This window comes from Triticum aestivum, chromosome 5B, assembly GCF_018294505.1.
Source record: "Triticum aestivum cultivar Chinese Spring chromosome 5B, IWGSC CS RefSeq v2.1, whole genome shotgun sequence".
Taxonomy (NCBI): Eukaryota; Viridiplantae; Streptophyta; class Magnoliopsida; order Poales; family Poaceae; genus Triticum; species Triticum aestivum.
This window is the reverse complement of record NC_057807.1, coordinates 269,327,886-269,344,441: the sequence shown is the minus strand read 5'-3', so window position 1 is coordinate 269,344,441 and position 16,556 is coordinate 269,327,886.

Genomic DNA, 16,556 nt, shown 5'->3' with positions numbered 1-16,556 from the left:
TCTCCATGATTCAACTCTTCATATGTGCATTGCCTCAAAAGCAAATTCCTCACTATGCACATCTTTAGGGGGAGTTCTACTATATCTTGTAATCAAATTCCTCAATATCAGTGTATACACTTCATATGTTTATCCCCGTTGAAAACTTAACCTATGTTGTCATCAATCACCAAAAAGGGGGAGATTGTAAGTGCATCTAGTGCCCCTTAGTGATTTTGGTGTATTGAAGACTTATAGGTTAAGGGACTAATGCGTTTGTGAGTGTACACAGGTCTATAAGTCTATGAGGAGTTTGATATTTACAGAGAAAGTCGACCCCTAAAAATGAAGTTCTTCAACTGAAGACTTTGATATTCTGAAGACTTTCTGAAGACTTTGAAAGTGAAGAAATTGGTGTGACCTTGAAGACTTGGTATTCATTTGTGGAACATGAAGCGTGAAGACTTTTGTTTTCGTAGTTTCATTTTCTCCTTCTTGAGTCATAGGAAACACCGTACTGTTAAAGGGGGTTGAGGAAATACTAAGGAAAAATTTCCATGTGATGCTCAACTCAAAATCCTACACCTACCAATCCCTTCGAGTGAAGCCTTTGGAAATCTCATACAGTTCAGTCACTTTCTTCAGTGACAGAGACGAAGTTCTTCTGGTCACTGATGAATTTGTTCTGACTGAGGAGTTAGGAATTCGTCAGTACGAATTACCTACACAGTGAGGAACATGATAGCCCTAAGGAATTTGAGAGTCAAATTTCTGACCGTTGCTGTGCTGCGCGCCAGCTGTCCCAAAATATCTTATCCACCTAACGGTCATATCATTGAGGGGCATTTATGTCTTATCATGTCGGGCTGCTCCCTAGGCTATAAATAGCCGCCCCCTACAACCACTAGCTGGTTGGCTGCTCCGAGAGAACTTGACACTTGTCATTTGAGAGCAACCCATCCTCCGAGGACTTTGAGCGAAAATCATCGAGTGAGGAAAAACCCCAAAACCAAACCCCTACAAACCCAAAGTGATTGAGCATCACTGAAGAAATTGATCCTGCGTGGATCCGGCGCTTGTTACCTTTGAAGACTGTGCTTCTTCCAGACGGTTAGGCGTCAAGGTCTAGAGCATCCAAGAGGAATTGTGGATCGCCGAGTGACTGAGTCTGTGAAGGTTTGGAAGTCGCCTGAAGACTTACCACGAGTGATTGGACGAGGTCTGCGTGACCTTAGTTCAAGGAGAATATGGTGAGGACTGGGTGTCCTGAGCTGTGTGCTCAATGACTGGGTGTCCGGGACTGCGTGTCCTCGAGTTTAAATACTCAGCCGCTCCAACTAGATGTACAACTGAGACAGCAGTTGGAACTGGTCTACCAAATCATTGTCTTCACCAACCTAACTGGTTCCATTTCCTCAACCCTTCCATTTCCTCATTGTTGTGTTGAGTGTTTGTTCATATCTGTGTTTGAAGACTTTGACTGAAGACTTTCTCAATTTCCTCAGTTCAATTTCTTCAGTCTGTTTGTCTTCATCTTGTGTTATCCTGTGATTACGCTTTCTGTACTCTGCGCTAGTCTTCATTTCATCATGATGACCATGCTTGTATTCTGTTATGCTTACTTCTGAGTACTTATTCCGCTGCTAATAGTTCTTCGCTAAGGAATTTCCTCACCGGCAAATTCCTCAGTGAAGAATTCATAAAAATTGCCTATTCACCCCCCCTCTAGTCGACATAACGCACTTTCACCACCGTAGGGAGAATAATATTACACCAGTTCAATCTGCTGACGCGTCTTGTGGCATGACATCACACCACTACCAAGCCTTTACTTGAATTGTTTTTATTGCACCACCTCAGCGCGTTTAGCGAAGCGGTTTCCTTGGCACGTCTTGTCGAAGCAGAGATCGTGTTCCCCTTATTCCGGGATTCCCATCAATACGGACGTGGGTAACCCAACCGCGCCATTGATTGTAGCGCTTGGGAGATAAGAGAGTTTTACCAGGCCGGTGGGGACACATGTTTTTGTCCGCCCATATAAGGGGATAAAGATCCAACCCTTTTACCTGCACCTTCTTCCTCCTTGGCTTATCCATCTCCGCGAACTCAAGCTCCAGCGCCCAAGTCCGCACTTCTCACCTCAACCTTCTCCAACTATGTCCGGAGCGGGAGGCAAGTGGATGGCCTCCTCCGTCACGGAGGGGCAGATCCAGAAGCTGCGCGACGCCAGATATTTGTCCAGCAACATCGCGCACCGGCTCCCCGACGAGGGAGAGCTCATCCCCACCCCCAGGTCCCATGAGAGGGTAGTATTTCTTCCCCATTTCCTCCGCGGACTGGGCTTCCCACTTCATCCCTTCGTCCGGCGGCTCATGTTCTACTACGGCCTGGATTTCCATGATCTGGCCCTGAATTTCATCCTCAACATCTCGGCGTTCATCGTCGTGTGCGAGGCCTTCCTCTGCATCTAGCCCCACTTCGGCTTGTGGCTCAAGACCTTCAGTGTCAAGCCGAAGGTTGTGAAGGGCAGCAAGGTGGAGTGCGGAGGCGCCATGGTGGGCAGGATGTCCCACGTTACTTGGCTGGAGGGCACTTTCGTGGAAACCATTAAGGGCAGGCAATCAGGGTGGTTCTACATCACCGAGCCGCGTGACCCTGATTGGGCAAGGGCCCCCGAATTCAGATCTGGCATTCCTACACGGCTCACCTCCTGGAAAGAGAGTGGCCGGATCTGGGGTGATTCGGAGGAGCTGACCGGACTCCAAGTCTGTATCCAAAAGCTGGTGGACAAGAAGCTCAAGCTTGTCAACGTAGTCCAGGTCATGCTCATCCGCCGGATTCTCCCGTGCCAACGATGGGGTTTCAACATGTGGGAGTTTGATCCGGCGCAGCACCAGACTCTGAGCGGGCTCTTCGACACTACGTACGAAGATGTCTGGAAGGTGCTGTTTAAGGGCGCCGAGGCTCCCACATCCGCTACCGAAGATCGCGGATTCAGCTCGCAGCGTCCGGATGGCGAGGTAAGTGATTTTGTCCTTTACGGAACGCTCGTTTTCCATAGTTTGACTCTATGCGGGATCTAAACTCCCTTTTCCTTTGACAGGACTGGCTGGCGAAGGCCGAACAGACTATCTATCCGGCCCCATTGCCAGAGGACCCAGCGGACGCCCGTCTAACGGGGCTGCTGGCTCCGGCACCCCACGTGGTGCCGGAGAAGAAGGCCAAGAAGAAGGCCACGGGGACTCGGAAGAGTTCCCGTTTTTAGGTCCTATCGGATGACGACTTCGAGGCCGACTCCTCTCACCAAGGTGAGGAGGAGAAGAAAAAGGCCTCTCCCCCAGTGGGGGGAGAGAAGAAAAGGAAGGCCTCCCCCATGAGGGAGGCCGAAGGGTCCAAGAAGGGAAAAACTCTTCCCCCGGACTACTCTGCCAATGCCAGTGACGACGACAAGGACTGGCCTCCAAGGGCCAAGCCCCTGGCGAGATCGTGAGTATCCGGACTCCCGAATAACTTCATGGTTTTTATTTTTTGCCACACAATGTCTTTCTAATGCCGCATACAACCCTGCAGTCCACCCAAGGACGATCTTCCCGCTTCGTCGAGCGGGTCTTTAGGTGCGTCGGATATGGATTCTCTTCCGACCGGCTCCACCCCTCGTAACACGGACGATGCCGAGGTGGGATCCTGGGAAGGGACCTGCCAGGAGGAGGAGGCCCCGGAGGTGTCGCAGGACAACCTCCCGGACTTTGCACCGGACTCGGCTCCGGATCCCATAGTGGCTCCGGAGTCCGGCGGGCGGCCCCTTCGTAAGAAGGGCAAGACCGTGACGCCGGCAGCCTCCGTCCAACCGAAGGCGCCGGATAGCTTGCTGGAGGGGCTTAATGGCGCCTCCATCGAAGAGGAACACCGCACTGTTATGAGTGTGGTGATTCAGAAGGTGCAGCTCACCAAGAGCGGGCTGACCGAAACCTGCAGTAGCCTTCTAACAGGCTTTGAGGTAAGAATTTTGATATATGTAAAATAGTACCGCATAGACAGTAGCCCCTGATGCTCAGTTCGGTGTTCGGAAAGAAAAGCTGGACTGAGGATCTAAGAAGATATACGTAGGAGTCATAAAAAATATGTCAATATGGGATTGCAGGCTGCGCTGCTGACCTCTGCCGCACTGACTGCAGAAGTCAATACTTTGAAGGAAAGCCTCGAGTGGTCCGAGAACAAGCTCGACCATGCCAAGAAGCAGCACGAGGACAAGGAAGGTGAGTAACACCTTATTAAAATTGTACCTTACAGAAAAGGATTTTGGTTGAAAAAAGAATGACAAGGATAACATGGGTATTGCAGGGGCCACTAATGAGGTGGCGACCCTGAAAGAGGCGGTGGCCGCAGCCGAAAGTAATGCGGCCGCGGAGTGCACCGAGCGAGAGAAGCAGGAGGCGCGGGTGGCGGAGGTACAACAAGAGCTCCAGGATCTTGTGAAAAAACATGAGAGCCTGGAGCGTGACTCGAAGACTCGAGAGTCTGAGCTTGCAATGGCTCTTGAGAGTGCCAAAGCCGCTAAGGCCGAAGCCTACAAGGCCCTCCAGGAAATCGAGGCGTTGAAGAAAATAGTAGCGGGTAAGGCATTTTTCATGCAAAGTAAGCATGTGAGTGTTAATTACCTGTTGCTTACCCGAATTCGGAGCTCTCCAGGAGCGTTCGCAGATCTTCCTTGCAGCGTGTCCGATGCTGCCACGTTCTACCTGGCCGAGGAGGGGAGCTCGACGGAGAAGGTCTTCTGGTCTCAGTATGCTGAGGCCGGACATTCGGTGCCCCTTAGCGACCAGCTAAAGCAGCTGGTCGAGCTCCACAAGGCGGCCGAACAGGCCATGAAGGGCCTCATAGTTCGGCTGTGGCCTAAGGAGGCCATGCCTGGGAGCTACTTCGGCCTGGTGCGGCGGCTGGTGGATGCGTGCCCGTGGGTTGAAGTCATCAAGCACTCCGCCTGTATTGAAGGTGCCCGTCGGACCCTTGCCCACGCGAAGGTGCACTGGGGCAAGATGGATGCCCAGAAGCTCGTGACGGACCCGCCACCAGAGGGGAAGGAGCATCGCACGCCCGATATGTATTATAAGAGTGTGCTGAAGGGCGCCCGCACTATTGCGGGTGAGTGCTCCAAAGATGTAATATTTGAGTAGACTCGCATTTTGTTATCCTGTGCGCTGAAAACTTAGTTCATTTGCGCTAAGCAACGCATTTTAATTTAAAATATTACCTTCTGTGCGGCTGTTTATCAAATCTAAGAGATGGCAAGTCGTCGGCTTCAGCCCCCATGCCACGAGTGCTGGGGTGTTCGGGATAAATTTGAGCACTCTTGTTCCCATATTTGGGTCCATCTAGGGAGGCGCTGAACACAACGAACAAGGCAACCGAACTTATAATGTTTGAATACTCTCACTTAGCCATAGAATTCTATAATTTTAAATTTCGGCGAAGCCCCTAGTCTTCGGAAGGCCGAATTTGGGGCGCTATCCACGCCTGGGCCAGACTAAGTCGGCTCCTCGCTCTAAGCGTCATAAGTCTTTAAGGACTCGCAAAAAACCTCTCGAACAGCGACCAGCTCTCGCCTCATCATGATGGTCAGTTTTAGCTTTCTCCACTGAGGCATTAACCCAGCTCAACTGGGGCGCAATCGCAGTGGTTCTCCTAGTGCTACCTTAGCCGATACAATGGAACGTAAGGTACCAAAACATGGGAGCCGGGCAAAACCAACTATTGACCCAAGACATGATTCGGAGCCGATGCATATAATGCTATAAGTTCGGGGTGCCGCACTTGTGAAAGTGTTCGGACTTATCACACCATGATGCGGGAAACGTAAGCCCCTGGTGTATTTAGCCGTACCAAAATGTACGGGTGCAACATGTCATAGATGAACATATGTATAAGAAAGAAATGCAATTGGAAGCAAAAAGGTGCTGCATTACTTTATTAAAAAAACTGTTGTAAGTGCAGAATGATACAAATGGTGCGATAAGCAAGGGATAGGACTGTTAAACATGTCCCCCTCCAGGGGTAGGCTGCGGAATGGTGCATAAAACAGATTTAATGCTTGTAATGGAGACCACCTGGATATTCGTTGTAGCCTTTCTCCTTCCCTGGCTGTTGCATCGTGAGTTCGGTATGTCTGCTGCCGGACAGGGCCTCTGACGAACGGAGTCCTGTGGGAAAAAAATAAAAAGAAAAAAGAAAAAAAACAACGACACACTTGAGAGCCCCTGGTGTGGTTGAGCCGCAGTCTGGGCCTATCATGGTCGTGCCCCTCTCCCCATGCCCATGGTATCTTCAGAGCGCAATGGTGTATGCGAAGGACATGTCTTGACATTTTACAGGGGCTGGGGTTGGGGCCGCACTGCTACGCGTGCTCGGAACGTGCCAGGTGGTCTTGTTGTAGGTTACTCCGGGCGCGCTTAGCTGTGTCTGGCCGCTTAACGGCCGGACTGGAGAATTGCCTTAAGAGGCTGCATTGTACTTCTACCGCGAGAGCCGCTGTATGTTCCTCCGTGCGGAGAGAACGTTCAGTGTTTCCGTTGACCGTGATGACTCCTCGAGGGCCTGGCATCTTGAGCTTGAGGTATGCGTAGTGCAGCACCGCGTTGAACTTTGCAAACGCAGTACGTCCGAGCAGGGCATGATAGCCGCTGCGGAACGAAACTATGCCGAAGATTAACTCCTCGCTTCAGAAGTCATCCGGGGATCCGAAGACCACTTCCAGTGTAACTGAGCCTGTACAATTGGCTTCTACACCTGGTATGACGCCTTTAAGGGTCGTCTTGGTAGGTTTAATCCTTGAGGGGTCTATGCCCATTTTGCGCACTGTATCCTGATAAAGCAGGTTCAGGCTGCTGCCACCGTCCATCAGGACTCTGGTGAGGTGAAATCCATCGATGATTGGGTCTAAGACCAATGCGGCGAATCCGCCGTGGCGGATGCTGGTGGGGTGGTCCCTTCGGTCAAAAGTGATCGGGCAGGAGGACCATGGATTGAACTTCGGGGCAACTCGCTCCATCGCGTATACATTCCTGAGTGCACGCTTCCGCTCCCTTTTGGGTATGTGCGTTGCGTATATCATGTTCACCGTCCGCACCTATGGGGGGAAACCCTTCTGTCCTCTATTGTTCGGCGGTCGGGTCTCTTCCTCGTCATCGCTATGCAGCCCCTTGTCATTGTTTTTGGCAATTAACTTGCCTGCCTGCTTGAATACCCAACAGTCCCTGTTGGTGTGGTTAGCTGGCTTTTCGGGGGTGCCATGTATCTGGCACAAGCGATCGAGTATTCGGTCCAAATTGGACGGACCCGGAGTAGTTCTTTTGAATGGCTTTTTCCGCTGACCGGGTTTAGAGCCTCTGAATCCGGCATTGACTGCCGTATCATCACTGTTGTCACCGTTAATGCGGTGTTTGTTTTTGTTACAACGCGACCTTCCATTACGGTCCTTGATATCCGGACTGCTAGAATTTTTGCTGAGGTTGTTACTGCGTGCTAGCCAGCTGTCCTCACCCGCGCAGAAGCGGGTCATGAGTGATGTGAGGGCTGCCATGGATTTTGGCTTTTCCTGTCCCAGGTGCCGGGCAAGCCACTCGTCGCGGATATTATGCTTGAAGGCCGCGAGGGCCTCCGCATCCGGACAGTCGACGATTTGGTTTTAAGAACCGTGTCCAGAATTGTCTGGCCGATTCGTCTGGCTGCTGAATTATGTGGCTTAGGTCATCAGCATATGGTGGTCGCACATACGTGCCTTGGAAGTTATCGAGGAATGCGGCTTCCAGGTCTTCCCAACTCCCAATTGACTCTGCTGGCAAGCTGTTAAGCCAATGCCGGGATGGTCCTTTAAGCTTGAGGGGGAGATATTTGATGGCGTGAAGATCGTCACCGCGGGCCATGTGGATGTGAAGGAGATAGTCTTCGATCCAAACCGCGGGGTCTGTTGTGCCATCATAAGATTCAATATTCACGGGTTTAAACCCTTCGGGGATTTGATGATCCATTACTTCATCTGTGAAGCATAGTGGGTGTGCGGCGCCTCTGTACTGGGCGATATCACGACGGAGCTCAAAAGAGCTTTATCTGTTTTGTTCGGCCCGGCCGGACTTACTATGCCCACACGATCCATAGATCAATCTTGATTGTCTTGCCCTATCCTCCAATATATCTCGCAAGTCCGGAGCGTTCCCCTGTGGCCTTGTGCTTTTCGAGAGATGCCGGGGTACGGGTCTAGTGAGGGCCCTAGAGGCCTCTCTGTCGCGACCACGGGGTGGTCGAGCAGCCGTATTGTCTCATGGTGATGCAGGTTCATGCGCCTCCTCCTCTAATCGGGGGAGCAGCTTGCGTTTAGGGTAGCTTTTGGAGGGGCGTTCGAGCTCATGCTCTTCGGCCGCGAGGACTTCAGTCCATCTGTCGGCTAGCAGATCTTGATCAGCTCTAAGCTGTTGCTGCTTTTTCTTAAGGCTGTTCGCCGTGGCCATAAGCCCACATTTAAAACACTCTTGTTCGACGGGATCCTCAGGCATGACGAATTCATCGTCGTCGAGGCTTGCCTCGTCTCCGAAGGGAGGCATATAATCCTCTACCTCTTCTTCTGCCGCTCTCTCATGAGGGCTGGCGTCTCCGTCCTCCTGCGCTGGATCTTGCTGGAGTGGGTTGTCTTCGGCACTGTCTGGTGTATTATTATCTCCGGTGCCGGAATCTTCATTCTTGCTGTGGCGGGATTTAGAGCGGCGCCGCTGACGCCGGCGCTTGGGCTGTTTCTTGGAGGGGTCATCCTCCGCTGTTCCTTCGCCATTCCCATCCTTTGGGATATCCACCATGTATATGTCATATGATGAGGTGGCTTTCCAGTGCCCGGTGGGTGCTGGTTCTTGGTCGTCTCCGGCATCGTCGTCCATACCGTCGATGTCTTCGGAGTCGTAGTCTAGCATGTCGGTTAGATCGTCGACAGTGGCTACCAAGTGGGTAGTGGGTGGGCTTTGAATTTCTTCGTCGTCTGCATCCCAACCGTCCTGACCGCAGTCCGTTCAGGGCTCTCCTGATAACGAGAGATACTTTAGCGAACTCAAGATGTCGCCGAAAGGTGAGTATTGAAAGATGTCCGCTGTGGTGAACTCCATGGTCGGCGCCCAATCAGATCCGATCGGAGGGGGTGCGGGAGGTTCGGAGTCCGGCACCTCAGAGTCACGAGCTTCATGAGGGACAAGGTCAGTGTTCGGCTCTATCGCCATAGAGGTTGAAGCCCCCGAGGTGGTGTCTAGCCATCCGTCCTCGACCTGTGCAGCCGGCTCCGAGTTGAAGATCGGAGCGGGTTTGAGTGCAGCCTCCAGGGTACTGTCCGGCTGCAGAGCTAAATCATGCTCGCCGTGACAGTGCAGCACGCTCGGCTGTGGCTCGAATCCATCGAGGATCAAGTCCCCGCGTATGTCAGCCGTGAAGTTCAAACTTCCAAATCTGACCTGACGGCCAGGGGCGTAGCTTTCGATCTGCTCCAGATGGCCAAGCGAATTGGCCCGCAGTGTAAAGCCGCCAAATACAAAGATCTGTCTGGGGAGGAAGGTCCCACCCTGGACTGCATCGTTGATGATGATCGAAGAAGCCATCGAGCCTATCGGTGACGGCACAGAGGAACTCTCAATGAAAGCACCAATGTCGGTGTCAAAATCGGCGGATCTCGGGTAGGGGGTCCCGAACTGTGCGTCTAGGCGGATGGTAACAGGAGACAAGGGACACGATGTTTTACCCAGGTTCGGGCCCTCTAGATGGAGGTAAAACCCTACGTCCTGCTTGATTAATATTGATGATGTGTGTTACAAGAGTGGATCTACCACGAGATCGAGGAGGCTAAACCCTAGAAGCTAGCCTATGGTATGATTGTTGTTCGTCCTATGGACTAAAGCCATCCGGTTTATATAGACACCGGAGAGGGCTAGGGTTACACAGAGTCGGTTACAATGGTAGGAGATCTACATATCCGTATCGCCAAGCTTGCCTTCCACGCCAAGGAAAGTCCCATTCGGACACGGGACGAAGTCTTCAATCTTGTATCTTCATAGTCTTGGAGTCCGGCCGATGATGATAGTTCAGCTATTCGGACACCCCCTAGTCCAGGACTCCCTCAATGGGCTAGGGATAGCTTTCTTTAGTGTTGATATTTTGAAAGACATGGTTGCTTGTTGATATGCTTAAGTATTGATGCCCTCATGTCAAATTACAGACTATTGCTTTGAATCATTCAAGTCCAAATGTCCATGCTACAAAAGAAAAGAGTATATGAGGAATATGATAGGTAGCATTCCACATCAAAAATCCGTTTTCAATTGCTACTTTATCATGATGAGTTTTATGAGAAAGAATTGATGTTATGATGCTAGGAGAAGTGATTAAAATTATCATTGATCAAATTTATGCACTATGCTAGCATTCACACCTCAGAAATTATTTCTTTTATCATTTACCTAATCGAGGACAAGTAGGAATTAAGCTTGAGGATGCTGATATGTCTCCAACGTATCTATCATTTATGAAGTATTCATGCCATATTTACAACAATTCTATATGGTTTTGGTATGATTTGAATGGAACTAACCCGGACTGACGCTGTTTTCAGCAGAACTACCATGGTGTTGTTTTTTGTGCAGAAATGAAAGTTTTCCAAATGCAACAAAACTTTTTGACGTTTTTTTGGAACAAAAGAGGCTCTAGAAGCTTCATGGGAGGACCAGCAGATAAGGGAGGTGGCCACCACCCAGCAGGGTGCGCCACCCCCCTCTAGCGCGCCCTGGTGTCTTGTGGGCCCCTCGTGGCCCATCTTCGCGTGAAACGACGCCCAAAAATCCTATATATTCAGAAACCCCCAAAATAACCCTAGATCAGAAGTTCCACCATTGCAAGCCTCTGTAGCCACGAAAAACCAATCTGGACCGTGTTTCGGCACTCTGCCAAAGGGGGAAATCATCACCGACGGCCATCTTCATCATCTCGGCGGACACCATGATGAGGAGGGAGTAGTCCACCCTTTGGGTTGAGGGTTTGTACCAGTAGTATGTGTTTAATCTCTCTCTCTCTCTCTCATGTTCTTGATTTGGCACGATCTTGATGTATCGCGAGCTTTGTTAATATAGTTGGATCATATAGTGTTTCCCCTCTCTATCTTGTTATGATGAATTGAGTTTTCCCTTTAAAATTTCGTTATTATCGGATTGAATACTTTTATGGATTTGAGAACACTTGATGTATGTCTTGCTATGAATACCCGTGGTGACAATGGGGTATCATATTGATTCACTTGATGTGTGTTTTGGCACTCAACTCACGGATTTCCGAGGTGACATTGGGGTAATCTATGCATAGGGGTTGATGCACATTCTCATCTTTGTTTCTCCGGTAGAAATCTTGGGGCACTCTTTGAGGCTCTTTGTGTTGGATTGAGTATTATGAATCTGAAATTGTTTGATGCATATCGTATAATCTACTCACGGATACTCATGGTGACATTGGAGTATCTAGGTGACATGTGTTGGTTGATGTGTATCATATGGTGTTATTTTAGTATGAACTCTTAGATAGATTGATCAGAAAGGATAACTTGGTATTATTTTAGTACGAACTCTTAGATAGATCGATAGGAAAGGATAACTTTGAGGTGGTTTCGTACCCTACAAACAATTTTGTCTAATGTCCTCCACTACATTAGAACTTTGGAGTGATTCTTCATCGCACGTTGAGGGATGGTTATATGATCCAATTATATTAGCATTCTTGAGAGATTGTGCTAGCGGAAGTACGGACCCTAGGCCTCATTTTCAAGCATTGCAATACCGTTTGTGCTCACTTTTGTTACTTGCTACCTTGCTGTTTTTTATTGTTACTATTACAAAAATCAATATCGATTATCGTTACTACACTTGTATCACCATCTCTTCGCCGAACTAGTGCACCTATACAATTATCCATTGTATTGGGTATGTTGGGAACACAAGAGATTTCTTGTATTTGGTTGCAGGGTTGTTTGAGAGACACCATCTTCATCCTACACGTCCCACGGATTGATAAACCTTAGGTCATCTACTTGAGGGAAAATTGCTACTGTCCTACAAAACTCTGCGCTTGGAGGCCCAACACGAGTCTATAAGAATAAAGTTGCGTAGTAGACATCAGTGTTCATGTGAGAAACCTAGAGAGAGTTGTGATATGCAAAGATGCAACGAGAGGTAGAAGAAGAATAAGAAGCGGTACCGCGTGGATAAGTGGCGCCAAAACTCTCGTACGTCCATTAAAATTACCGATCAAAAGCTATAGCATTGATTTTTGGTTGTCCAACATCTGAACAATCAGTGGACGATCAAAAGGAATTGTATGGTTCAACACTCAGATGCTACCTAACTCGCCTACTATGAACTTTAGAGGCAGTGCGGCCGCTTAGCCATTGATGACCCACAAGTATAGGGGATCTGTTGTAGCCCTTTCAATATGTAAGAGTGTCAAACCCAATGATGAGAAGAAGTAAATGACAAGCGGTTTTCAGCAAGGTATTTTTTGTAGGCACTGGAATTGTCGGTAACAGATAGTTTGATAGCAAAGTAGTTTGTAGCGAGCAAGTAATAGTAACGGTAACAAAAGTGCAGCAAGGTAGCCCAATCCTTTTTGTAGCAAAGGACAGGCCAGAACCGTCTCTTATAATAAACAAACACTACAAAAAAAACTTCCATGATGATATGTGTTTGTCACAGTAGGTCACGTTTTCTGTCATGCATGTACATCCATGACGATTTCATGATCGAATCAAGATAGTCATACCTGTGCTGTCGTAGAAGTGTTCCATGACAGTACCAAAATTATCATCACGGAAGTGTCCACTTCCATGACGATAAATGGCGCGTCATGGAAGTGTTTTTGTCAAGGGTAACCGACACATGGCATCCACCCTAATGGGTCACCGTTAAGCTAACGGGTTCCGGTTTGGATCTGACAACCCGTTAACAGCCCCGACCAATGGGGATTTTCCACGTGTAAAATTCTCATTTGTCGGATGATGCACATGTCGACTCATCGTTGGGACAGATGTCATCCCTACAATGGACGAAAGACACCTATGATACGTCGACACGTGGCACAGCCCAACAGTGGCCCATTTAAGGTAAAAAGGCCGACCCATCTAAAGGCCCACCATATTTTTTCAGACACTAGTGGGCTGGCCTGTTAACGGCCTATCATGTTTTGGGTCAAATTAAGGCCCATATCAGATTAGGCCCGTTCACAGCCTATCGTGTTTTGGGCTAAATTACGGCCCATGTCAGATCAGGCCCGTTAACAGGCCATTATTCTTTTGGGCCCATTCTAAGTCGGGTTTGAATTTCTGCTTGTTAAATGCCCTTTTACCAGTTCGGCTCGATAATAGATTCGGCCTGTTAGCGGCCCATGGTACATCTGGGCTGTTGTCGGCACGGTTTCACTTTAGGCCATTTAACGACCCATGCTAAAACTGGGCTATTTCTTGTCCAAAGTAACTTTAGGCCTCTTAACGGCCCGTAGTCTTCGTGGATAAATTTCAGCCCAACTAGCCTATCAGCCAGTTAATGGCCCGTGTAACAGTTGGGCCTAAATACAGCCCGTGTCGAATCCGGCCTGCTTATAGGCCATGTGCTAATTGCATGTGACACTGTTGGGCCTACGGCCCGCGTTGATACCGGCCTGGTTAAAGCCCTTAATTTTATTGGGCTAAACAAGGCCCGAGATATATTTTGGCCTGTTAACGACTTGTTCTATTTGGGCCAAACATGGGCCTAAGGCAGTTTTGGCCCGTTAATTTTTTGGATCCATGATAGCCAAATCTAGTTTTTTGCTTGTTAAAATCCCATGGTATTCTCTGGCCTAGCTGGCCGGAACTTTACTCGGCCTATTAAAGGCGGAAAACTACTATACGTTTAGACCGGCTAATGGCCCAAGAAGATTATAGGCCCACGCTTTGGCCCATATATAGCGAGTTACGAGCTGACCTGAAGATCGACAACATTGAGATCCGTCGAAGCTTCCGGCCTAAATTACAACATACCGACCAAGAATAAATCTAGAATATACAATAAAGAATTTACAGCATATTACGTCCACTGGGCATCAAAGTTCGCCACCGGTGATAATAAAGCGCAACGAGACCATGGATTACATACACGGAGCATCAAAGGTCGCCACCAGTGCATAAACCCGCCAACAAAAGAATATACAAAACTGAGAGCACTTCAGAAGGCATTAGGCCTGCCCTGGCCGTGCACCAAAAGCAGCAAAACAAGCTGATGAGACCTCAATTGTGTCAAAGATAGATGCTCTATCCGTAGCTATGTAGCAACAAGGCATGCATCGGTGTCCTCTGAGGCTTTCTTTACATCATTGAAATAAAGTCGGAGCTGAGCTGAAGCTAGCCTTTCCACTTTAAGTTGAGACTGAAGAAGTCGAACTGATTGAGGAAACAACTACACAGAGGTTGTCTCACAGCTGCTAGTCAGTAGCTTCAACTCACTGTCTTCATCAAGACATGACCTCGGGGTCATCTCGCTCTCTTTAAGATGGTTTGGCTCACTATCTTCCCTAAAGTTTTGCCTGACATAAGAGACACGACTCTGAAAGAGAAACAAGGAGACACGTAACAAGTTTCACAATTATATAAGCAAATAAATGGATCTGTTCTGCATAAGGAACATGTTTTTACAACTACAATTTAAAACTGGTAGTTGTTGCAAACATCCAATCAGATGTAAACACCAAAATAAACAGAAGTGGAGGAAATGATGCCTATCCAAATCTATACTAGAACAAAGTTTGAAGGCTTGAGAAGGATGAACTTACATTACATGTTAACACGGGTTGGACAAAGCCCTTCTCCATGTCGATGGAAGGGTAATTCAATAAATTCCCCAAAGAAACTTCTTTATAAGCGTTGCCTTTATTCTACATTTTGTACAAATAATATTAGAAGAAATAGAGGATAATGAAGCTCAGGTGCAGAGTGATGATACATAATCAAATAGCAATTAATTAAGTATAGCATTACAAGGCAAAAGTACTGACAAGAGGATTGCAGACATCAGCGTATGTAGTGGCATTGGCTTTATTCAACTTTTTGGTAAGAGTAAATGTAGATATGATAATTTGGAGAAAGTGGCCAGCTGGGCAGATAAGATGCAGAGTAATGCTAGACAATCAACTATCTTGTAATGCAAGTACAGTAATACTACCACCGTTCGTTAATACTCGTCGGTCAAATGGATGTATCTAGCACTATTAAGTTCTAAATACATCCAATTGAGCAACAATTAATTCGATACAAAGGGAGTACATGACAACAAGTACTTACATGAGCAATCCAAAACTTCATAACCATTGTGTTAATTCTACATTTATCTAAGAGTAAATATAGATCTTATAATTTCGAGCAAAGGGAGGATAAGGAAGCAAACATTTACAGTGATGCTACATAATCAAACAACAATGAGTGTAAGTATGCTGATAAAGGGCAAGAGGTACTGACAAGAGCAATGCGGTGCCCAGTATTGTTGTGAGATCCTATGATCCTTTGAGAAAGGAGATTCATCTGAAATTAGTTTTCATACAAGAGAGAAGGTAAGACACATGTAGAAATTTAGGAGTTCAAATTTTAAACTGATATCATAGACAATACCTGATGCTGGGCTCTCTGCAGGTCCAATAGGGGTTTGGCCAGTGGAGTAGGGGTAAATTGTGGTATAGTTGGCCCTATGTTTTCTGTGGCTGCTGATCTATCTGATTTAATAGGTATCACTACTTTTTCCAAATACCTAGTTTGTACTCCTTGAGAATCTGTACTCACCCACTTCCTTTTGGACATCTATTACGAAAGAACAACATTTGACTGGAAAAACATAGTATGATGACACATGTGGTGTAACAAAGTATAAGTAATGCAAGAGGTCATATGAAAAATATGTGCGACCAATACAACCTTGTCGGGGATATACCCCGCGGTATGACCTGGCCGGATGTATAACCCGACCGGACTTGGCGGCTCACTAATGACCCGCCCTAACTGGACGACTCACTAAGTGACCCGCCCGAGCCTGGCGACTTATGGGTGACCTGGCAAGCGGATCAGAGGAGCGACAAGACCCGGGGGCCCAAGAGGCTCAAGGCCCAGAAGGCCGACTTACATTATGATAGGCCGGCTTAAGAGGAAGAAAGCAAGACCCAGACTTTTATTCAACTTGTAAGAAAAGATAGACTAGTCCTAGTCCTACTAGGACTCCACATGTAACCCGCCCCTCTAACTTATATAAGGAGGGGCAGGGCTCCCCAAAGAGGGACAAGCAGCAAGAAACAATATCTAGGGCTAGACACAAAGGGGGAGCTGGCTTATGCGGTGACTCCCTCATGAGCATAATGAGACCTAGCCTCAAACAACATGTAGGGCTATTACCGGATGATGTTTCCCGGAGCCCGAAGCTGTCTAAACCCTTGTCTTGCGTGTTGATCTACCCTGCGTCTCTCGTCCCACTCAACCCCTCTCAAGCTACCACATAGATGTG